This window comes from Mobula birostris, chromosome 10 (assembly GCF_030028105.1).
Source record: "Mobula birostris isolate sMobBir1 chromosome 10, sMobBir1.hap1, whole genome shotgun sequence".
Taxonomy (NCBI): domain Eukaryota; kingdom Metazoa; phylum Chordata; class Chondrichthyes; order Myliobatiformes; family Myliobatidae; genus Mobula; species Mobula birostris.
Genome location: NC_092379.1, coordinates 79,268,285 through 79,291,176, shown reverse-complemented (window position 1 = coordinate 79,291,176; position 22,892 = coordinate 79,268,285).

The window sequence follows — 22,892 nt, the reverse complement described above, 5'->3', positions numbered from 1 at the left end:
TCACAGGCACGTGTTTAAGCGATGCCGGCGAGAATGCCGTTCCGAATCCAGGGGAGGAGTGGCTGCTCAGGGTGCGCGCTGATTTTTATCGGGCGCTGCCTTTTATCACGCGCTGTTTTTTTTTTGCCTGCTGCCTTTCTTCGTAACAGTGAAAACACCTTCTGTTAGAGAAAACAGGTAACTAATGTAGGTCCTTCGTAACAGTGAGGTTTCGTAAAGCGAACGTTCGAAAAGTGGGAGACACCTGTATTGAGAACTTAAGTTGTAGAGTCCTTGAAAGTGAGTCCATAGGTTGTGGAATCAGTTCAGTGTCGAGGTGAGTGAGGCTGTCTGTCACAACCACGGATTCAGCAGCACAGCAAATTCGGCAATTGCGCTCGTGAATATGCACGTGTCAGCTAATTATTATTTCATTGTGATAGTATTTAACTCCATTCATTCTGTCGCAGAACTTGCTGAAACTGAGACATGGACATAGCTGTGCTTCATTATCTCCATTTTGCCTTCCCTAAGAAATTGGACTGTCGAGTCAACTCACTGTGAAGACTAGTGGTATTCATTTTATTCTTAGTTCTTCTTTTCAGTCGCAGTGTAGGCTTCATTTTCCATTTGAGTGTTTTAGTTAACGGCCCTGTTTGGCTTAGTGTTTATTGTTTTATTTTCCCTTTAACACTGTTTGTATTAAAGTCTGTGAACTATCGACCTGCTTCTGTTTCTCTCACTCCGCACTTGGGCCGTGTCTGAACCTGGTGATACTATCTGCACTCAACAAAACCTCCTAATTTTGTGTCATCTACAAACTTACTGATCAAGTTATAAATAACAAATAATAAGGGTCCCAACACCGACCGACCACTGTGGCACACTGGCAGTCACTAGCCACCATTCCGAGAAACATTTTCAACCACCACCGTTTGCTTCCTACCTCTGAATCAGAGATGTTGCAAACTAGTTCTTCCTGAATTCCATGGGACCTAACCTTCCAGACCACCTACCATGCAGGATCTTGTCAAGAGTCTTATTAAGGTCCATATGACAGCATCCACTACCCTCATTTACCTATTTCATTATCTCTTCAAAAAACTCTAAAAGGTTCATCAAGCACAACTTTCTATGCACATGTCCCATGCTGACCCCTACTAATCAGACTCTGTCTATCAAAATGCTGCTAGATCTTCTCCCTCAGAATTCTCTACAGTAACTTCCTTATTACTAATGTCAGGCTGACCAGTGTGCAGTTACCTAGTTTGTGCTAGCTACCTTTCTTTAAACAATGGAACACATTAGCCACTTTCCAGTCTTTGGAATCTTCACCTGAGCCTAACGATGAAGCAAATATCTCCACAGTTTTTTCTCTACCTTCCCGCAAACTCCAATAATGCATTTAGTCAGGTGCCGGGCACTTATTCACCCTTATGCCTTATAGTATTGTAAATAACTCCTTCCAAGTGATACGAATTTCCTGCAAAACAATTCCACTTGTTTCCTTTGCCTCTTGAGGAACCATGATCTAAAAATCATGTCAATGTACATCAGTGCTCTCTGTGAGCTGCAGAAAACTGTTCTAGTTTTCCTTTTAAATACAGGTATACTTCTTTTGAATTACTTTCCCGGCAATCTGCAGCGTGTAAATTTCCTCTCAACAATGGACTTCAAAATTACATCACTGATCTTCAGATCTGACTTTCAGTGATTGAATGTGGAGCAGAAATCATGAGCTCCAGTGGAGCAGTCAGGCATGGCACCTTTAAGGGTCAATGCCATGGCCAAAAGACAAGGCAGGAGAGGCGGAATTCAAACCAGTCTAAAGTGCAGAGGGACGAGGCCTCCTCTACCTAGCATCTTGACGGCGAATGTGCAGTCACTGGAAAATAAGACTGACGATCTCAGGGCAAGGCAGCTGTATCAGAGGCAGATGAGGCAGATCTCAGTTGCTTGCTGCACCGAGAATCGGCTATCAGCGGACAAGCCAGATGCAAAGATTTGACCAGAAAGATTTACAATTTTCAGAACGGATGGAACCACAAACGTGGGGGGTTATGTCAACCTCTTGTTTCCCTCACTTGGAACGCCAAATGAACTTTGTGAATTCTCATCTATGATCCTGGCCACAGTTTATATACCACCAGCAGCTGATTATAAGAAAGCACTCGTGACACAGCATGATGTCATCTGCAGGCTAGAAACAGCCCATCCCAACACATTTCAAATTATAATCGATGACTTCAACCAGGCCTGTTTGAAGTAAACCCTGCCCAATTATCACCAGCATGCAACTTTTTGCACCAGAGGTCCCAACACACTGGGCCACCGCTCCACTATGAAAGGAAATGCCTTTACTTTATACTTATACTTTATACTTTATTGTCACCAAACAATTGATACTAGAATGTACAATCATCACAGCAATATTTGATTCTGCGCTTCCTGCTCCCTGGATTACATATATTAAATATTAAATATAGTAAAAATAGTAAAAATTAGTAAATATTAAAATTTTAAATTACAAATCATAAATAGAAAATAGAAAAATGGCAAGTAAAGTAGTGCAAAACAACCAAGAGGCAGGTCCGGATATTTGGAGCGTATGCCCCAGATCCTGGTCAGGGTCTGTTCAGCAGTCTTAGCACAGTTGGAAAGAAGCTGTTCCCAAATCTGGCCGTACGAGTCTTCAAGCTCCTGAGCCTTCTCCTGGAGGGAAGAGGGACGAAAAGTGTGTTGGCTGGGTTGGTCGTGTCCTTGATCATCCTGGCAACACTGCTCCGACAGCGTTCCTTTCTCAGACCACATTTTGACATATCGGACCATTTGGCCATATTCCTACTACCTGCATACAGACAGAGCCTAAAAAGCAAGGCCCCAAAGATTAAGGCAACTAAGAGGTGGTCACAGGAGGCAGAGGAACAATTACAGGTTTGCCTTGAGACAGGCGATTGGGCCATATTCAAGCATTCAGAAGACCTGAATGCCTACACCAGGGTTGTACCAGACTTTATTAAAACAGCTGTAGATGAGTGTGTCCCCACGAAATCATTCAGGGTCTACTCCAATCAGAAGCCCTGGATGAACCATGAAATCCAGAACTTGCTAAGGGCCAGATCAGAGGAATTCAAGATGGAGATCAAGAATGCACAACAGGTGCAGGTGAGATCTGCAGAAAGCCATCCCACAGGTGAAGTGGAGATTCCAAAGTAGACTGGAATCAACCAGGGACGCTCAACAGCTGTGGCAAGGTTGGAATGCAATAATCTTCCACAAAGTTAAATCCAGCAACATGAGGGACAGCAAAGTTTTGCTTCCAGGTGAGCTCAATGCCTTCTATGCTCACTTTCACCACCAGAACAGAGAGGAACCATCCCCATGACTCCCAATGATCCTTCAGTCTCAGTATCTGAAGATGACATGAGGGCTGTTTTCAAGATACTGAATCCAAGAAAAGCATCCAGTCTGGATAGAGTACCTGGGCAAGTACTAGTCTGTGCTGACCAACTGGCTAGTGTGCTCAAAGTTCCAAATTTTCATTTTATTATCAAAGTATGTATGCAGAATACAACTCTGAGATTTGTCTTCTCCAAATAGCCATAAAATACAGAAAAGCACAGAAGCAGTTAAAATAAAGACATCAATCTCTCCCTTGCACAAAAAAAAAGAAACAAAAACTTGCAAACCCCAAGTTCCTCCCACACCCTTCCTTCACACAAAAACTAACAGATCACGTACATGGACAAACAGCAGCAAGAATATCAAACCACAAACCCCCAGCCCATCAATCAGCAACAAGAAAGAATGGGCAAAAACATTTAAAAAATGATAGAACTTAAAGAGGCCATTATGACCTAGAGTCCAATCCATAAATCTCAGAATTTCATTAACATCTCTGTAAGCATCAGGACCCAGCGGAATCTCTGAGGGCAGTGATTTGAACTAGCGGCCTCTCTGAGGGAAGAGACATAAACCAGCTAGCTGCTGCTTCAAGGAAAGTGAGATGAAAAAAATTTGCCTACCAGAGCAACAGGTCCACAGCAGATGCCATCTCATTGGCTCTTCACTCAACACTGGAACATCTGGACAGCAAAGATGCATACATCAGGATGCTCTTTATTAGATTATTTGATTAGATTAGAGTATGAGGACACGCAGTCCTCTTTTATTGTCATTTAGTAATGCATGCATTAAGAAATGATGCAATAGTTCCCCCAGTATGATATCACAAAACACAGGACAGACCAAGACTGAAAAAACTAACAAAACTACATAATTATAACATATAATTACAACAGTGTAAGAATACCATAACTTGATAAAGAACAGTCCATGGCACAGTAAAAGAGCTCAAAGTCTCTCGAATGTCCCACATCTCACGCAGACGGGAGAAGGAAGAAAACTCTCCCTGCCATGCCCGACCACAGTCCAACTCTGAGTCGTCCGAAAACTTTGAGCCTCTGATCAGCCCTCCGACACTCAGTACCAAGCACCATCTCTATCCAAATGATTTGACCTCAGTCTCGGTCGCCAATAGCAGGCAAAGCTGGGGATTTTGAGGTCTTCCCTCCGGAAGAGTCTCGATTGCGCAGTAACAACAGCAGTGAACCGGCATTTCAGAAATTTCTCCAGATGTTCCTCTGTGCTTTCACGTCTGTCTCCATCAAATCAGAATTGTCCATGGCCCCTATTTAATGGATATGATATCATTTTCACCAGAGAGCTACAGCTTAGCATTCAATACCATCATCCTCAAAACTAACCAATACGCTCCACGACCTTGGTCTCAATACCTTCCTGTGCAATTGGACCCTCGATTTCCTCACTTAGAGAACCTAATCAGTTCGGATTGGCAAAAACATCTCCTCCACAATCTCCACAGGGCTGTGTCCTTAGCTCTCTGCTCTATTCACTTTACGTCTAGGACTATGTGGCTGAGTACAGCTCCAACACCATATTCAAGTACGCTGACAATACCACCGTTGTGGGCTGTATCGAAGGTAGTAATGAATTAACATATAGAAGGGAGATTGAAAACTTGGCTGAGTGCTGTCATAACAACAACCTCTCACTCAATGTCAGCAAGACCGAGGAACTGATTGTGGATTTCAAGAGGGGGAAACCAGAGATCCATGAGCCAGTACTCATCAGAGGATTTGAGGTAAAAAGCGTCAGTAACTTTAAATTCCTGGGTGTCACTATTTCAGAGGTCCAGTCATGGACATGTTATATAAATGTAATTGCAAATAAAGTACAACAGAGCCTCTACTTCCTTAGGAGTCTGTGGAGATTTGGCATGACATCAAGAACCTTGACAAACTACCATAGATGTGTAGTGGAGAGTATATGACAGTGGACAGTATATACCAGGCATTGCGGCCTGCTATGGGAACACCACTACCTTTGAGTGGAAATCCTACAAAAGGTAACAGATTTGGCCCAGTACATCACAGTTAAAGCTCTTCCAACCATTGAGCACATCTACATGAAATGCTATTGTAGAAAAGCAATATCCATCATCAAAGAGCCTCATCACCACACCATGCTCTTTTCTCACTGCTGCCATCAAGCAGAATGTACAAGTGCTTCAGGACTGACACCACCAGATTCAAGAACAGTTACTATCCCTCAACCATCAGGCTCCTGAACAAAAGAGGATAACTATATTCATCTATTGAAATGTTCCCATAACCAGTGACCTCACTTTAAGGATTTTTTTCTTGTTATTTCACGGTCTTGTTATCTATTGCTACTTATTTATATTTAGATTTGCACAGTTTGTTGTCTTCTACGCTCTTGCTCTTTCATTGGTACTGTTTACATTTGCTGTTCTATAAATTGACAAGTATGCCTGCTGAGAAAGAATCTCAGGGTTGCACATGGTGACGTGTATGTACTCTGATAATAAATTTTACTTTGAACTTTGATGACTTCCTCCTGAGTAATGATCAAGGACAAATATTGACTAAAAATCCCACACATCTCCTGCAGCTCAAGACGTAGGTAGCCCTACCATTAGCTCATATTTCACTTTTCAGAAGGACAAAAACATTTCTTGGAACGCAGGCTAAATTTTTGAATTGCAAAATTACCTTTGTGTTAGTAACACACACACACACACACACACACAAGATGCTGGAGGAACTCAGCAGGTCAGGCAGCATGTATGGAGAGGAATAAACAGACTTCTGCAGTTATTTTCATCTTCATTTGTCTATCGACACTTCGATTTTTCAGAAAGTTACCAGAGTGTTTCTTGTTTCTTAGTTACCAAGATGCAGCCACTTTAAAGTACTTTATGGTCACATTTCACCTTGTAAAAGCTGAGTAAGTTGAACATTTCCCCTTGAAACTATTAGATTAATGCTAACCACATTTTCAACAACTTTAGTCTCATCAGTATTGTAAAGAGAACTTTTGTTTTGAGCAGCTGCTGAATATTTCTATGAAAACATTCCTTATCTATGAATTAGCTTAGAGGTAATACTCTCCCACAACCTTTAGCTGCTTTAGCATTTTAAACAACCTTTCCGTGTTAGCATTTGAACCTTCACTTCACTGGCCTTTTATCCCAGCATGCCTCTCAACTGTCCCCTTCATATGATTAAAGGATTTTGTAGGATTTTGCCTAGTCTTCCTATTCTTATATATCCACCCACTCAGTCCCCTTTCCATCTCCTGCTGCTCCTTTGCATCTAGAATTTTCCCCCTTAACTGGTTCCACTCATCGCCATCCTTTCTTATCAGATTCCATAATCAGTGGGCGTTTATTGACCTTGTTTACCACCTCCCAGACTGTGTCACTATCTCCATCCTTCCCTCCCACAGCTGGCTCCATCCGCACATCAACTCCTCCTCACCTATCATCTACCAGCTTCTGTGTCATCTCCTTCCACTTCTTTGTACTGGTTACTTCCTCTGTCCACCTTCAATCCTGATGCAGTATCTGAACTTGAAAAGCTGATCACTCCTTTGCCTCCACTGAAGGTGCCTGACAAGTTGAGTTCCTCCAGCAGCTTGGTTTTGCTCCAGATCCAGCAGCTGTAGCTTCCCGTGCCTCTCTACCTATTTTTATAATTGGCATGTTGCAAAACTGAACACTAGCTTTAAATTTTATGAGACTAACTCCTTTCAGGCGCTTTCTGGGGTTAACACGCCAGCTCACAATGTTCACCAATGTCTTCCACTAACCAGTGAACGCTACATTATTGGGTTTCTTAAAAGCTGCAGACAGCTGAGTTTTCTTCAGTAATGACCTAAGTGAACAGAAGAGAGCTTGGCACCACAATGGTGATGCTGGTTATTGAATGACTACCAGCACCATAACAGAAGGTCAATAACAATTTCTAGATAACTTCAATGTTAGGGCATTCAGCTGTGCCATGGCTCATGTGAAGCCAAATGCACAAAGTAGCAATGGTTCCTGAGAGGCCAAGTGCTCTCTTGTTGCACTAATCTTTATGTAACATTTGGTCTGTTGCTGGAATGTGGAATGACTGTCTGTAGATGTGGTGGGGACAGCTTCTATTGTGGTCTTCGAGAAAGAATTGGATACCATATTGTAAAGTTAAAAATTGCAAGGTTCAGTGAAAGAATCAAGAGCAGAACTCAGAGAGAACCAGTGCTGACATGATATACTATATGGCCTCCTCTATAATCTACCTAGTCTATGATTGTTACTTGGTGAATGCTAGGTTAAGTTCAACATTCAGCATATCTTTCCTAGCTCAGACAGAATTTCTATCTGGACAGAGAAGTGGATTGAATGTGGCATCATGATTCTCAAGATCTTTAGATCTACTGTTGACTGCTCTTAATATTATTGAAACAGGTGTCCAAACAGATGCTTCTCTGGATGATCAGAGCATCTCAGTTTTGGGCATTTCTGTGGTCACAAGTAATGATATTGGGTGATGCATTCCCTTGAAAGCAAGCACCTTTGACATATTTATTCCGATCATATCACTCAGCCTCTCAGCTGATCACTGAGGAGCATATACGCTGATATTAGTGAGATTAATGAATTGCCGCCTCAAGTTTCTCTCATTTCAGTTACCCAACTGGAAAAGGCAGCTTCCTGTAGATATCATCCCAATTCCGTTAAAGCAACTGTGCTCAAAGGATGTAACACTCAGGACTTTGCTCCAAATGTCCTTTGAACCCAACTTCACAGTAAATAGCAATGGAGACAATTATTCATTCACAGCAGATCCAGCTGATATACTTCTCACATTCTTCATCAAACAAAACTGAATAACTTGCACAGACTCAAGTAAATCCCATGGATGGTCCTGTTCAGTCAATAATCTTCTCCAGGCAGCAAGTGTCTACTTGACATCTGCCAGAAACATTTGCTTCATCTCACTGATGCACAATGTGTTGTCTTTTGAAACTCACCATTCACATCTTCCCAGCAGTTCGGAGGGCAGCGTCGAGCTGTGCTGATGCTTTGCAAAGGTAGAGACTGACAGAGCAGTAGCTTGTTCAGAAATGCTGGCTGTGGAATCATGCTGTTCATTGAAGCTAATAAAAACAACAAATTAACCTGTGTCAAAGTACTAGTTGAGAAGGAGAAGCACTTCCAACCAGTCTTCCTAATACACAGCACCTGAAGTTCAGCATTTTTCGTGCCTCAGAACAAAATAAGAACTTCGTGCTGATAGCACTGAGCTTGTCAGAATCCTGGAGTGTCGCAGAAAATGCTCAAAACTCTCATCGAGTCAGCCAAAGTCTGTGGAGAGAGAAACCAAATAAATGTTTCAGGTCAGTGCTCCTTCACAAATGCTGGGGAAAAGAGGAATAAGTTAATTTTAATTTGAAACATGGTGAAGGGACAGGGGAGGATTGATAGGAAATATCTGTGAGATTGGCCACATTTTTACTACACGCTGACTTGCTATTTGCTGCACATCATGCAAGATCCCATTAACAATCCATCACCACGGTAACCGTGGCCTGAATCTATCACAGTTATTCCCATTGTCCTACCAATCCCTCTCCCCCACTCACCTCTGCATCTTTAAACTAAACAGTTTCTCAGAATCAGAATTATAATCAGCTTTATTTTTACTGTGTTATATGATGTGAAATGCATTATTTGTGGCAGCAGTGGAGCAAAGAGGAAAAATTACAACAAAAATTTCAAAATGAATAAAAGTGCGGAAAAAAAAAGGTGTAGCGAGGTATTGTTCACAGGTTCATGGACCGTTCAGAAATCTGATGGTGGAGGAGAAGCTGCTGTTTCAGAATCTCTGAGTGTGAGTTTTTGGGTAATTATACCTCCTCCCCAGTGGTACTAATGAGGCAAGGATATGTCCCATATGACAAGTGTTCTTAATGATCGATGCTGCCTTCTTGAGGCACAGCCTCGTGAGGATGTCCTTAATAGTGGGGAGGGTTGTGCCCGTGATGAAGCTGACTGGGTCTACAACCCACTGCAGCCTCTTCCGAATTCTGTGCAATGGAGTCTCCACACCAGGCTGTGATGGAACCAGGCAGAATGCTCTAGAATGCTCTTCACCATGCAGCTGTGAACATTTTTTTTTTGGCGTGTGCCTGCGTGTGTGCAAGTCTGTGCATGTGCGTCTGTATGTCAGCGTGCGTGCATTTGTGACGATGCCTTTTTCCTGGCTGTTTACAAGGTGCAGAGAGAGAGAGAGAGACTGCGTGGCGCGCCACTCCTCACGCAGCCATCGCGCAGTATTTTTCCCTTTATTTTACGAGGTCGAGTTGCAATTTCGACACTCAACCCAGCATGGATGGAAAGCATACTCTGGAGCGGCCCTGACTAGTTTCGAACCCGGGAACCTCCACAGCCAGGTCTGGAGCCGATGTCATTGCGCCACCAGCCAGCCCTATCTGTGAACATTTTCAGGCATCTGCAGTTATTTTGCTCTTTGATAACTGTTGGTTCTCGAGCTTTATGCTAAAATGCATCTTTGACATTATGATATCTAAGGTAGTTTAATGACATGTGACTTGTGGGTGTAATAACTTTTAGCAACAGTGTAAGGTGGACAACAATTGAATTATCCACTTATTATAAATCACATTCAATGTTCCATAACATTCAAGACAATGTAGAAGAAAATCTTGTACAGTTTAAAATAGGTGGCAGTTCCACATTACAATGCCCCAATAGCACTGCATATTGATAGAGGTGATCAGTCAGACGATTAACTGCCAACTGAATGCAGTAAAACTGGAAAACTGAAGACCAAAAATGCTTTCTTAAACTTCTGGTTAGCTCAGGGTTAACCTTCAAGTGGAGTCTCAACAGTAATTTCCATGTTTTACCGACAATATGTGGATTTGGGATTCATTTAGTTTTAATTTATATTTTCCAGCAATACGCTTTATAGAATATACAACTGTACAATAAAGTACTCAGTTACTACACCAAACATAACATTACATTTGCTTACATTTCATCTGGTAGTATACAAGTGACATCTGCTTTTCTTCTCCCAAAACTCTATCAATGTTTGCAAGCTTAAGGACATCCTGTTACGGTATGCACCTGACCGCCCCAGCATCCAGGTCTCAAATGCTCCAATTCTCATGGTCCCTTTAAAGATTTAAGCCCACTTCGCTAATTGGCGACCATGTTTTGGTGCTGGGAGCTGGACATTTAAAGAACACCTGAACTCAAAGTTCGGTGCTCAATTGTCAGCTCCATTCTGGTTTAGTCTGTGATTCTGTTTAGTATTTCCATCTCACTTGGATCTCATCTAGTCATCAGGTTCTCATCTAGCATCTAGTCAAAGACCCTGTTCTCACCTCAGTTTCAAAATCGTGTCTTGATTCTCATCCTGGATACTCCAGCACTTGGGTCCTTACCATCCTCGCCTAGGCCTCCTGTTACACATCCTCCAGGTCTCAATGGCAGGAGGGCTTTAACTTGCCTGCACCGACTTTCAGAATGACCTTCAGCATGTCGTTCTGCATCATGACTGCTAATGTACATCGTTCGACTGCAGGCAGTTACTTGTACTCAAAGACCAGCAAGTTTTGGCATGTTTCACCATATATTCCAGCAGTATTCAATGTCTGTCTCAGTTATGCATCTCTAGAAGCAGCCTATATAGATCAAGGAGACCTTTGATATTCAGATACTTGAATGAAGCTTGATAAATGGCAGCCATCCTATAAGAGACAGGATCTACATTTCTCAAAGAGTGTCAAGGACCATCTAAGTTTGATTGATTTGTGGTCAGCAATGATTTTCCACACAAATATTTCTATGAGGGACTGTTAATGTGCCACAGTCTAAATGAATGGAATGTTCCGCATGCCAGGCTTATCGTTTGCAAATTTTGTAGCTCAGAATAAATCCAAGGTCCAGGCACAGCTTAATGCTTCTGTACACAGAGATAGCGATCAATATGAGGGTCACATTGTGTATATTTTTTCTCCCAGTCCCTGAAGCCTGGTACATTCCATCCCATGCACGTGATCCATTTCCAATCTCCAGATAAGGTGAAAGATGGTTTGGATGTGTGCTACAGAGCCAGAGCAGCATATGTTCACAATTGCTCCAAGAGAACCTCAATCTTGATAATCAGGTACTTCCTTGCAGCTCAGGGAGAGGGTGCTGCTCTTACATCCTTACTTCTTGTTTCACATTGTCTATGCATTCCACTAATTCTTGGTTCACATGCTGGTTCCATCGAACCATGTTCCCAGCACTTTCAAATATATGGACTTGATGGCAAAAGACATAAAAAATCAGTCAAACCACTTGCCAAAGAACATTAACTTATTCTTGCTGTATCTGGCTGACCCTCAGGGCCAATCATAATGTCATCAATGTACAGAACAGCCTAGACTTGAGTCCCTCTTTTGCCTGTGATTGTCATCCCTCTTTTCTTCATGCTTCTATTCATGGATGTGGCCAAAGGCCAAATACCACATGCAAATAAAGCACAGGACTTACCTCTGCCTGAGCTAGTCTTGAAATTTTTACTGTTTCACATGTGTTTATTTGACCTGCATGACTGATAACTGTATAGAGCAGTTGTGTCTAGTTATGCATTCTCTCTTCAAGCTTTTTTTTTCCTGGAGGGCATGTGTACCATGTTGAGAAAAGCTCAGAAAGACTTTATGACCCTTAATATGTCTGGTTGTGAGGTTGTTAATGAATCACCCTCTTCCTTAAGGTTGGTGTACACAGAATGCCCTTTATAAACCTTACGGAAGAAGGATTGTGAGCATGCCCATCAGCTCCATAGGGTGGATTGGATTGAAAGACAATCTGGAAGAACTCTGAGACAAAGAATGAGGCTTAGTGACTATTTACTTCTTGGAGTTCCTCCTCAACATTCGCCTGCATTGATAAGAGCAGGAGCAGATTCTGTGTGCTTTAGCTAGTGGGAGGCAGTGGTCAGAGAATGAACAGCTAATGGTATTGCAGTTATTTCTTCCACCTCTCACCTCCAGGGACCCTGGTCCAATTTTCACTTCTGGCGAAGTCAATGTGGAATTCACACATCCTTCCTGAGACCCAGCTTGTTTCCCTGAGAGTTTCTGATTTCTTCTCAAATTTAAAAGTCCTGCTCATAGCTTAATTGTCCACTGTAACATGTTTATAGTGAATGAATAGCAAGAAAAGTCAAAAAATAGTAGGTTTTTTTGACACATGAAAAAGAGCAGGCTGCAGGTCTGCAGAGGAATAAGACGAGGAGAAATTGGAAGAATGGGACAGCACTGCTAAGTGTTGGAATGGATGATGGACTGAATGGCCTCCATCTGTGTTATAATATGTTTGTAAGTCCTCTCTCTCTTCCTGAAACCCTCGAGAATAAAATATTTCATGATCCTTATCCTGTTTGCATCCCAGAGGTGCATCTAGGAATCAAAGAGCGGCTTCCTAACTCTCACTATCAATGTAATCCCTTTTAAGTCAGGTCAGCTGTGCTTTCTGCTTCCACAACACCTTGCCAACCTCTGGTCTTGCTGCAGGTAAAGGTCTCCAGCAGGAGGCGAGGGTAGTGTAAAAACAAGTGATATCCATGTGAATGCTTGCAAAACAAATTGGAAGTCAGTCCAGGAAGTGAATTGAGCTGACCAGCTGTGTTGCTACAGTCCTGCATCTGCAGGGTCTCTGGAAACATTGGAAGGCTGTCAACTTTGCTGGACCATCCATCCTCACCAGTGGAAAGTCACTGTCCAGAATGCTACCAGCATTGGTGGGAGATGTGAGTGAACAGCCAGCCATTCATTCTTCAGAATGTGGGACACATGTATCAGTATCACAGTGAAATAAAGGAAATTACAGAGGAATGAGAGAGGAGCTTGCCCAGGTGGATTGGAGGGAGGTACTGAAGGGGATGATGGCAGAACAGAGGTGGCTGAAGTTTCTAAGAATAGTTCACAAGGCATAGGTTAGATATGTCTCACAGAAGAAGAAGTTCTCAAATGGCAGGGGTAGGCAACCATGGCTAACAAGGGAAGTTAAGGACTGCATAAAAGCCAAGGAAATGGCATATAGCAAAGGAGAGTAGGAAGTTGGATGATTGGGAAGCTTTTAAAATCCAACAAAAGGCAACCAAAAGAAGCTATAAGAAAGGAAAGGATGAAAAATCAGGGCAAACTAGCCAGTAATATAAAGCAGGATACTGAAAGTTTTTTTTTCCTGAATGCACTGCATGAGTCAGTGGTGGAGGCAGATACACTAGTGAAATTTAAGAGACTACTAGACAGGGATATGGAGGGGTTTAAGGTGGAGGGTATATAGGAAGCAGGGTTTAAGGGTCGGCACAACATTGTGGGCCGAAGGGTCTGTACTGTGCTGTACTGTTCTACGTTCTATGTTCTAAGGAATAAAAGGGAAGTGAGAGTTGACATTCAACCACTGGAAAATGATACTGATGAGGTAGTAATCGGGGACAAAGGAATGGCAGATGAATTAAACAAGTACTTTGCTTTAGTCTTTAGCTGTAATGCTAGAGGTCCATGAGTGTCAGGGAGCAAGAGTGAGTGCCATTGCTATTACAAAGGAAACAGTGCTGGGCAAACTCAAAGGTCTTAAAATGGATAGGTCACCTGGACCAGATGGACTATATTCCAGAGCCCTGGGATAGGCTGCTGAAGAGATAATGGATGCATTGGTCATGATCTTTCAAGAATCACTTGATTCTGGCATGGTCCTGGAGGACTGAAAAATTGCAAATGTCACCCTACTCTCTAAGAAGGGAGGAAGACAAAAGAAAGGAAATTATAGGTCAGTTAGCTGAACCTCAGTGGTTGGGAAAGTGTAGGATTCTATTATTAAGGATGAGGTTTTGGGGTACTTGGAAAAACCATGGTTTCTATTAAGGGAAATCTTGCCTGACAAATCTACCGGAATTCTTCAAAGAAGTAACAAGCAGGGTGGACAAAGGAGAGGCAGTGGATGTCATTTACTTAGATTTTCGGAAAGCATTTGATAACACATGAGGCTGCTTACAAGGCAAGTTCCTATAGCCTTACAGGAAGGATACTGGCATGGATAGAGGAATGGCTGACAGGCAGGAGGCAGTGAGTGAGAATAAAGGGGGCCGTTTCTAGTTGGCTGCCAGTGAGAAGTGATGCTCCTTAGGGATCATTATTGAGACTGCTACTCTTCACATTGTTTGTCAATGTATAGATAGTGGAATTGATGGCTTTGTGGGACAGTTTGAGGTTGATATGAGGATAGGTGGAGGGGCAGGTAGTGCTGAGGAAGCAATGCGATTGCAGCAGGGCTTAGACAAGTTTGACCCTGACATCAGCTGCTGTCTGTGACTATACAGGTTCTCCACAAGTGCTTCAGTTTCCTCCTACATCCTAAAGACATGCAGGTTGTTAGGTTAATTGGCCATTGTAAATTTCCCATCATGCATAGATGTGTGGTAGAATCTGAGCAGAGTCTGTGAGAACGTGGGGAGAACAAAGAAATGGATAAGTTTTAAATAGTTGATTTATGGTTGCTAAAGATGTAACTGGCTGTAGGAACTATTTCCTTGTTGTTTCTCTCTATGTCTTTGTATTCATGCAACTATGGTCATTTATACTGTTCCATTATGCCTTCGACATACACTGTAGTACATGATGTGGTGCTTCACACCTGTTTCCTCCCAAGGCAGGGACCATCTTTATCTATTTGCTGACATACAGCATGGAATAGGCCTTTTCAGCCCTTTGAGCCGTGCCGCCCGGCAATCTCTAGAAATTTAATTCTAGCCTAATCACGGGACAATTTATAATGATCAATCACCCTACCAGCCGGTACGTCTTTAGACCATGGGAGGAAACTGGAGCGCCCAAAGGAAACCCACGCAGTCACAGGGAGAAGGTACAAACTGCTTACAGGCAGTGACAGGAATTGAACCAGCTTACTGGTTCTGTAAAGCGATGTGCTAACTAATATGCTATCTTGCCGCCCCAATCTTCAAGCTCCCTCCCTCCATAGATGCCGCTGACCGGTGGACGTCCTCGAGCTTCTCGTATTTTGCCCCAGACTGCAGAATCTGCAGTCTCTCGAGTCTCCAAAAGTCCAGCAGCTTCTGTTGACCCATCAAGATTCCACATCTCTTCACACTCAATTTCCACCACCAGGAGCTGCCTGAGCTTTCTCAGGTGACCTATGAATTCAGGCAATCTGTGCAACAAAGCAAATGGACTGGATAAAGGAGAGTGGAAGAGACAGAGAGAGAAAGAAACATAAAAATGAAGAAAAATTGAAAACCACTGAAAGAGGGAAAATTGTAATATTTGTGCAAGAACAAAAAATATCAAAAGCAGCCCGGGGAGAAGCTGGTGCTACTTTTCATTTTCAGAGATTCAGGTTTGATCATGACCTGTGGTGCTGCCAGTAAGGGGTTTCCTCCTTGGTGTTCCAACTTCTACCCTCATCCCAAATTCACGTTGGTTGATAGGTTAATTAGTCATAGAGTCTCACAGCACGGAAATAAGTCCCTTGGCCCAACTTGTCCATGCCGACTGTGTTGTCTAGCAAACTATTCCCATCTTTGGTCCATACATTTCTAAACTCTCCTCACCATGTACATATTTAGATTGCTTTTTCTATTTGCTAAGGAGCCCGCATTGACCACTATTTTGGCAATTATTAACTTGCCCCAGTGTATAGGTGAGTGGTTGACTCTTGGGAGAATTATTTTAAAAAATACTTTATTCAATACAGGCTCAGCAAGAATGGCTTATGATTTGCTATGTAATGTTAGAAGTATTGTACGTAGCTCACAGAATGTCGCCGTGGTTCACTGACCCCCATCTTGCAACCTCTTACTCAATGTCAGCAAGACCAAGGAGTTAATTATTGACTTTAGTCAGTCCTCATCAGAGGATCAGAGGTGGAGAAGTTCAGCAACTTTAAATTCCTCAGTGTTATTATTTTGGAGGACCTGTCCTGGGCCCGGCATGTAAGGGCAATTATGAAGAAAGTATGGCAGTGCCTCTACTTCCTTAGGAGTTTGCAAAGATCTTGCATTTCATCTAAAACTTTGACACACTTCTGTAGATGTGTAAAGGAGAGTATATTGACTAGCAGCATCATAGTCCGGTATGAAACACTAATGACTTTGGACATAAAGTCTTACAGAATGAAATGGATATGGCCCAGTCCATCACGGGTAAGGCCCCTCCTACCATTGAGTACATCTACATAAAAAGTTGTCAGAAAAGCAGCATCCATCGTCAGAGATCCCCAGCACCAAGGACAAGCTCTCTTCTCGCTGCTCCCATAAGGAAGAAGGTACAGGAGCCTCAGTACTCACACCACCAGGTTCAGGAACAGTTATTACCCGTCAACCACCAGGCTCTTAAACCAAAGGATGATAACTTTACTCAACTTCACTTGCCCCATCATTGAGATGTTTCCACAACCTATGGACACACTTTCAAGAACTCTTCATCTCATATTCTCAATATTTATTGCCGATATATTTTTATTATTATTTCTTTCTTTTTGTATTTGCACAGTTTGTTTCCTTTTGCACACTGGTTGAACACCCTATTTGGCGCAGTCTTTCAATGATTCTATTATGGTTATTATTCTATTTTGGATTTATTGAGTATACCTGCAAGCATCTCAGCATTGTATTTTGATAATACATTTACTTTGAACTTTAATTTTAAATCATTTAGATATGTTTGACATCATCATTCCACCTTTTCCACGAAGAAATGAATGACAAGATTATCTAACCACCATGACCATCAGTAGTTTCTCCCAACGTTTGGGGTAAAGATTGGAGACACAAGGAAATAAGGATGCTAGAATCTGGAGCAACATGCAAACTGTTGGAAGAACTCTGCACTCAATCCAAATGATACACTGCCCCTTTTTCTCCACAGATGCTACTTGATCCATTGAATTCCTCCAGACTTCATTTCCTGGGCATAGATAAGGTTTCCAAAATGCATTATTCACCTGGTCCACCAACTTCTAGCTTGATTTTAGGGTAAAATGTTAGGTGATGTTAAAAATTAATTTTGTGGACTATTCACAAGTCTTTTGCCATGGAGAAGGTTACTAAGCTACAGTCTTCTCAAGACTCATTACTGGCTTAGCTGAAAGTGTGCTCTGTGGGGAAGGTTATAAGCTGCAATAGTGTGAGAGGAATGAGGGTGTATGGCTCACACTTGTCTCTCATGTGTTGTCAAATTACTGTTTAGGGGACAGAGCCATTGAACTGAAGATGTACTTTTCACTAGATAAGCTAGTTATTGCCAGCATAATGGGTAATTAAATGAAATGTGCAGTATATTACTTGGCAAGTACGAGCCTTCACATGGAACAGGATGCTACACTGTTAGTCCGAGTATCCCCTCCTGAATGCAGCATTCCTCTGACATTGGCCTTCTGTGCATCTGCCTCTTGAAATTACATTTTGTCCTGCGAGCAGAGTAGTCCGCAGAGATAGCAAAAGGACAAGCACAGAGTCAATGTCACTAAGCTTTGGAGTAGTCTGCAGACAAAAAAAAACTGATCACGCGTGTCAGCCATTCACCATTGCCTGTTGATATGTTAACACTGGACCCCAGGGATCAGCACTTTTATGCTTGCTAAGTGACATTGGCGCCCAGATCAAAATCTCTCAAAGGGCAACATTTTCATTCTCGTGTTCAAATCTCTCAGTCCCCTCAATTCCTCCGAAACTCAACAGTTCAATAACAGCTTCTTCCCTTCTGCCATCCGATTTCTGAACAGACATTGAACCCATGAACACGACTTCACTACTTTATTATATTTTTATTTTGCACTACGTATATAATTTAACTATTATGTATATGTTTACAGTAATTCACAGTTTTTTCTCAATTATTATTATCATTGTACTGCTGCTGCAAGGACAACAAATTATGTGACATATACTGATGATATTAAACCTGATTCTGATAGCAAGCACACTGCAGGGGAATTTGGATTCTGTGGAATTGCAAGGGTCTATCATCGTTCAACATGGCCTTCAAACTACACTGCTGAACTGAGGGGTCTTTAGGTTGAGTAACATCGTCCTTGGCACACCTCCCAAATTAAGACAAGACTCTGATAGAGGTTAACTTCTGACACTAAGCATCTGATCTTCAATTCCACGACCCAAGTTAACACCACTTGCTTATTCCCTCCTTTTTGATCATGTTCCCCCAACATTCTTTTTCTCCCTCCCCTATCTCCAATATCACCATGACCTTCCACTTCATTCTCTTGCAATCCCTGCGCTCCTCCAACCCCAGTATTTCCATTACCACTTTGAAAACATTCCTTATCACTCCCATGATCCACTGCTTTTTCTACACAGTACTATAAAACTATTACCAGGCCCACCCCTCAACAACCATGCTGCTCCCACAAAAACCCTCCCAATCAGACTGACTTTTGAAGCCAAATCCAGTACTTGAAGCTAAGATTTGCAAGGGAATTCCTGGGAAGTTCCATACAAAAACACAAGCCGCCCCATTTAATATTGTCAAAGCAGATGTATGGCCTTTCGTCCAGTTCCAAGCCAGTTCTCTATTCCTCGATCCATAAATTATCCATGTCCACCCACTGCAAGAAGAATTTCTTTGTTCCTGAGGTTTAAAGGACCAGACTGTTATTTTGTTAAAAACTCTCACACCAGTGAAAACATCCCAATATCTACCCTGTTTACACCCTACCCTGTTTACATTGTTCCCAACATTTACACTAGTAATGCACCTCAAGTCTTTCTCTGTTACATTGACAATTACATTGGTGCTGAGTCATGCACCCATATGGAGCCTGTCAGTTTTGTAAATTTGCTTCTAACTTCCTCAAATTTGCCTTCAACTTCCCTGCCCTCAAATTTACTTGGTCCATCTCTAACTCCTCTCTTCCCTTTCTTGATCTCTGTGTCTCCATCTCCGGAGACAAGCTATCTACTGATATCTTTTATTTTGCTTCCCATTCCCATTCCAAAATGTCGGTCCATGGCCTCCTGTACTGCCACAATAAGGGCATAGTCAGATTGGAAGAGTAGCACCTCATATTCTCTCTGGGTAGTCTCCAACCTGATGACATGGACGTTGATTCCTCCACCTTCCAGTACTTTCACACCACCCATGTCCTTTTTCATTCCCCATTTTAACTCCCCTCTTACCTTTTCTCTTCTCCTCACTGTCCATCACCTCCCTCTGCTGCTCCTCTTCTTTCCTTTTATTCCATGGTCTCTTATCAGATGTTTTCTTCTTCAGCCCTTTACCTTTTCCAATTATCACCTCCCAAGTACTCACTTCATCCCACTTGCCCACCCAGCCACCTCCCCCACACATTGTCTCACCTATCAACCTGCCAGTTTGTCCTCCTTCCGCTCCCTCCATCTTCTTATTTGGGCTTCTTCCCTCTTCTTTTCCAGTTTTGATGAAGGGTCTTGGTGTGCAGCATTAACAATTCAGTCCCCTCCATAGGCATTGCCTGACCTGTTGAGTTACCCAGTATTTTCTCTGTGCTGCTCAAGATTTGCAGCATCTGCAGAATCTCTTGTGTTTATGATCTCCCCTGTCTTAGGGTATTTGAATAAGGTCATTCCTCATTCTTCTTGACTCCAAGAGATACCTGCCAAAGTATTTAGTCTCTTCTGGTATGAAAACCCTCTTATCACAGGAATCAGCCTGGTAAATCTCCTTTGATCTTCCTCCAATGTTGTTGTCTCTTTTGTCTCACAGATTGCCTTTCGCTGATCCTCCTTCGCCAGTCATCAACACCTGGGCTCCCGCCCCGAGTCCAGGCCCAGCGGGTCCGGCAACCGTCTACTCAAGCTACATCTTCTGTCTTCATCCTCTCGCGCCTTCTCTCCTGAAGCCTGCGCAAACTAACAGCTTTCACACAGACAGAGAGAATAATATCTATCCCAATTGGTTAACAAATGAATACAAGTCCCGTTATCACCAATTATAATCCAAACACACTGCTATAGAGAACCACTGTCTCAGCAGTTAACAGCACAGAGAAGCCATTTTATTCACTTTAGCAGTAACATAAAAGAAGAAACCCTTACATATACAACACACACAAAATATTGGAGGAACTCAGCAGGTCAGGCAGCATCTATGTCTCTAACTCTGGAGACAGCTTATCTACTGATTTATATTATAAACCTATGGACTCTCTCAGCTGCCTGGACTATACCTCTTCACACCCTGTTAGTTGTAACAACACCATCCCCTTCTCTTAATTCCTCCGTCTTTGCTGTATCTGCTCTCAGGATGAGGCTTGTCATACTAGCATGAAGGAGATGTCCTCCTTTATCAAAGAAAGGGATTTCCCTTCCTCCACCATCAATGCTGTCCTCAACTGCATTTCTTCAATTTCACACATATATGCTGTTACCCTATCCTCCTGCCACCCTACAAAGAATAGGATTCCTCTTGTCCTCACCTACCAACCCTCCAGCCTCCACATCCAGCACGTAATTCTCCATAACTTCTGCTATCTCCGAAATCCCACCACCAAGTACATCTTTCCCTCCCTTCCACATTCTGCTTTCCACAGGGATTGCTCCCTATGTGACTCCCTTGTCCATTTGTCCCACCCCACTGATCTGCCTCCTGGCACTTATCCTTGCAAGCGGAACAAGTGCTACAGCTGCCCCTACACCTCCTCCCTCACCATCATTCAGAGCCCCAAACAGTCCTTCCAGGTGAGGCGACACTTCACTTGTGAGTTTGTTGGGGTGATATACTGCATCCGGTGCTCCCGGTGTGGCCTCCTGAATATAGGTGAGATACAATGTAGATTGGGAGACCACAGCGCCGAGCACCTGCACTCCATTTGCCAGGAAAAGTGGGATCTCCTAGTGGCCACCCATTATAATTCCACTTCCCATTCCCATTCCGATATGTCAATCCATGGCCTCTTCTACTGTTCTGATGAGGCCACACTCAGGTTGGAGGAACAACAGCTTATATTCCATCTGAACAGCCTCCAACCTGATGACATGAACATCGATTTCATGAACTTCTGGTAATCTCCACCCACCCCCACTGTCCTTCACCATTCCCCATCCTCTTTTCCCTCTCTCACCTTATCTCCTTGCCTGCCCATTGCCTCCCTCTGGTTCTCCTCCCCCACTTTCTTTCTTTCATGGCCTTCTGTCTTCTCCTATCAGACTCCCCCTTCTCCAGCCCTGCATCTCTTTCACCAATCAACTGCCCAGCTCTTTACTTCATCCCTCCCCTCTCAGTTTCATCTATCACTTTGTGGTTCTCTCCCCTCCTCCCCCAACTTTTAAATCTATTCCTTATCCTTTTTTCTCCAGTCCTGCCTCAGGGTCTCAGCTCGAAACATCAACTGTACAATTTTCCGTAGATGCTGTTCCTATTCCACTGCCTGTACACTTAAGTCTGCATGGGCAGATTCTGTTCTACCTCCAACACAAGCCTGCACATGAGACCACTGTAGTGGGCTGCATCTAAATGAGTCAGAGTACAGGAAGGAGAAAGAGCGATTAGTAAAGTGTCATGACACAAAAGCCTGAAAGAATCTACCACCAGGGTCAAGGACAGCCACTATTCTACTGTTATAAGACTATTAAATGATTCCCTAGTACAATAAGATGAATTCTTCACTTCACAGTCTACATCATTATAATCTTGGACATCATTATCTACCTGCACTGTGCTTTCTCCGTAAACACAGCATTTTATTCTGCATTCCATTATTTTTTTAACCTCTTACTACCTTAATGCAGTGTGCAATGAATTGATCTGTATGAACAGTATGTAAAGGAAGGTTTTCATTGTACCTCAGTATGTCTGAGAATAATAAACCAATTCCATAAAACAGTTCCAATCCTCGGCTAACATCCCTTCAACAAAAAATATGCTCCTGGATTTCTCTATTTTCCTCCTCACACTTCAAGTCAAGTCAAGTCACTTTTTGTTGTCATTTTGACCATAACTGCTGGTACAGTACACAGTAAAAATGAGAGCGTTTTTCAGGACCATGGTGCTACATGAAACAATACAAAAACTACACTGAACTACGTAAAACAACAGAAAAACTACACTAGACTACAGACCTACCCAGGACTGCATAAAGTTCACAAAACAGTGCAGGCATTACAATAAATAATAAACAAGATAATAGGCACAGTAGAAGGCAGTAGGTTGGTGTCAGTCCAGGCTCTGGGTATTGAGGAGTCTGATGGCTTGGGGGAAGAAACTGTTATATAGTCTGGTCGTGAGAGCTCGAATGCTTCGGTGCCTTTTGCCATTTGGCAGGAGAGAGAAGAGTTTGTATGAGGGGTGCTTGGGGTCCTTCATAATTCTGTTTGCTTTGCAGTTGTAGCGTGTGGTGTAAATGTCTGTAATGGCGGGAAGAGAGACCCCTATGAACTTCTCAGCTGACTTCATGTCACTGAAATGAAGAAAGGATGATTGAAAATTAGAAAGTATGAGAGTGAGTTGGC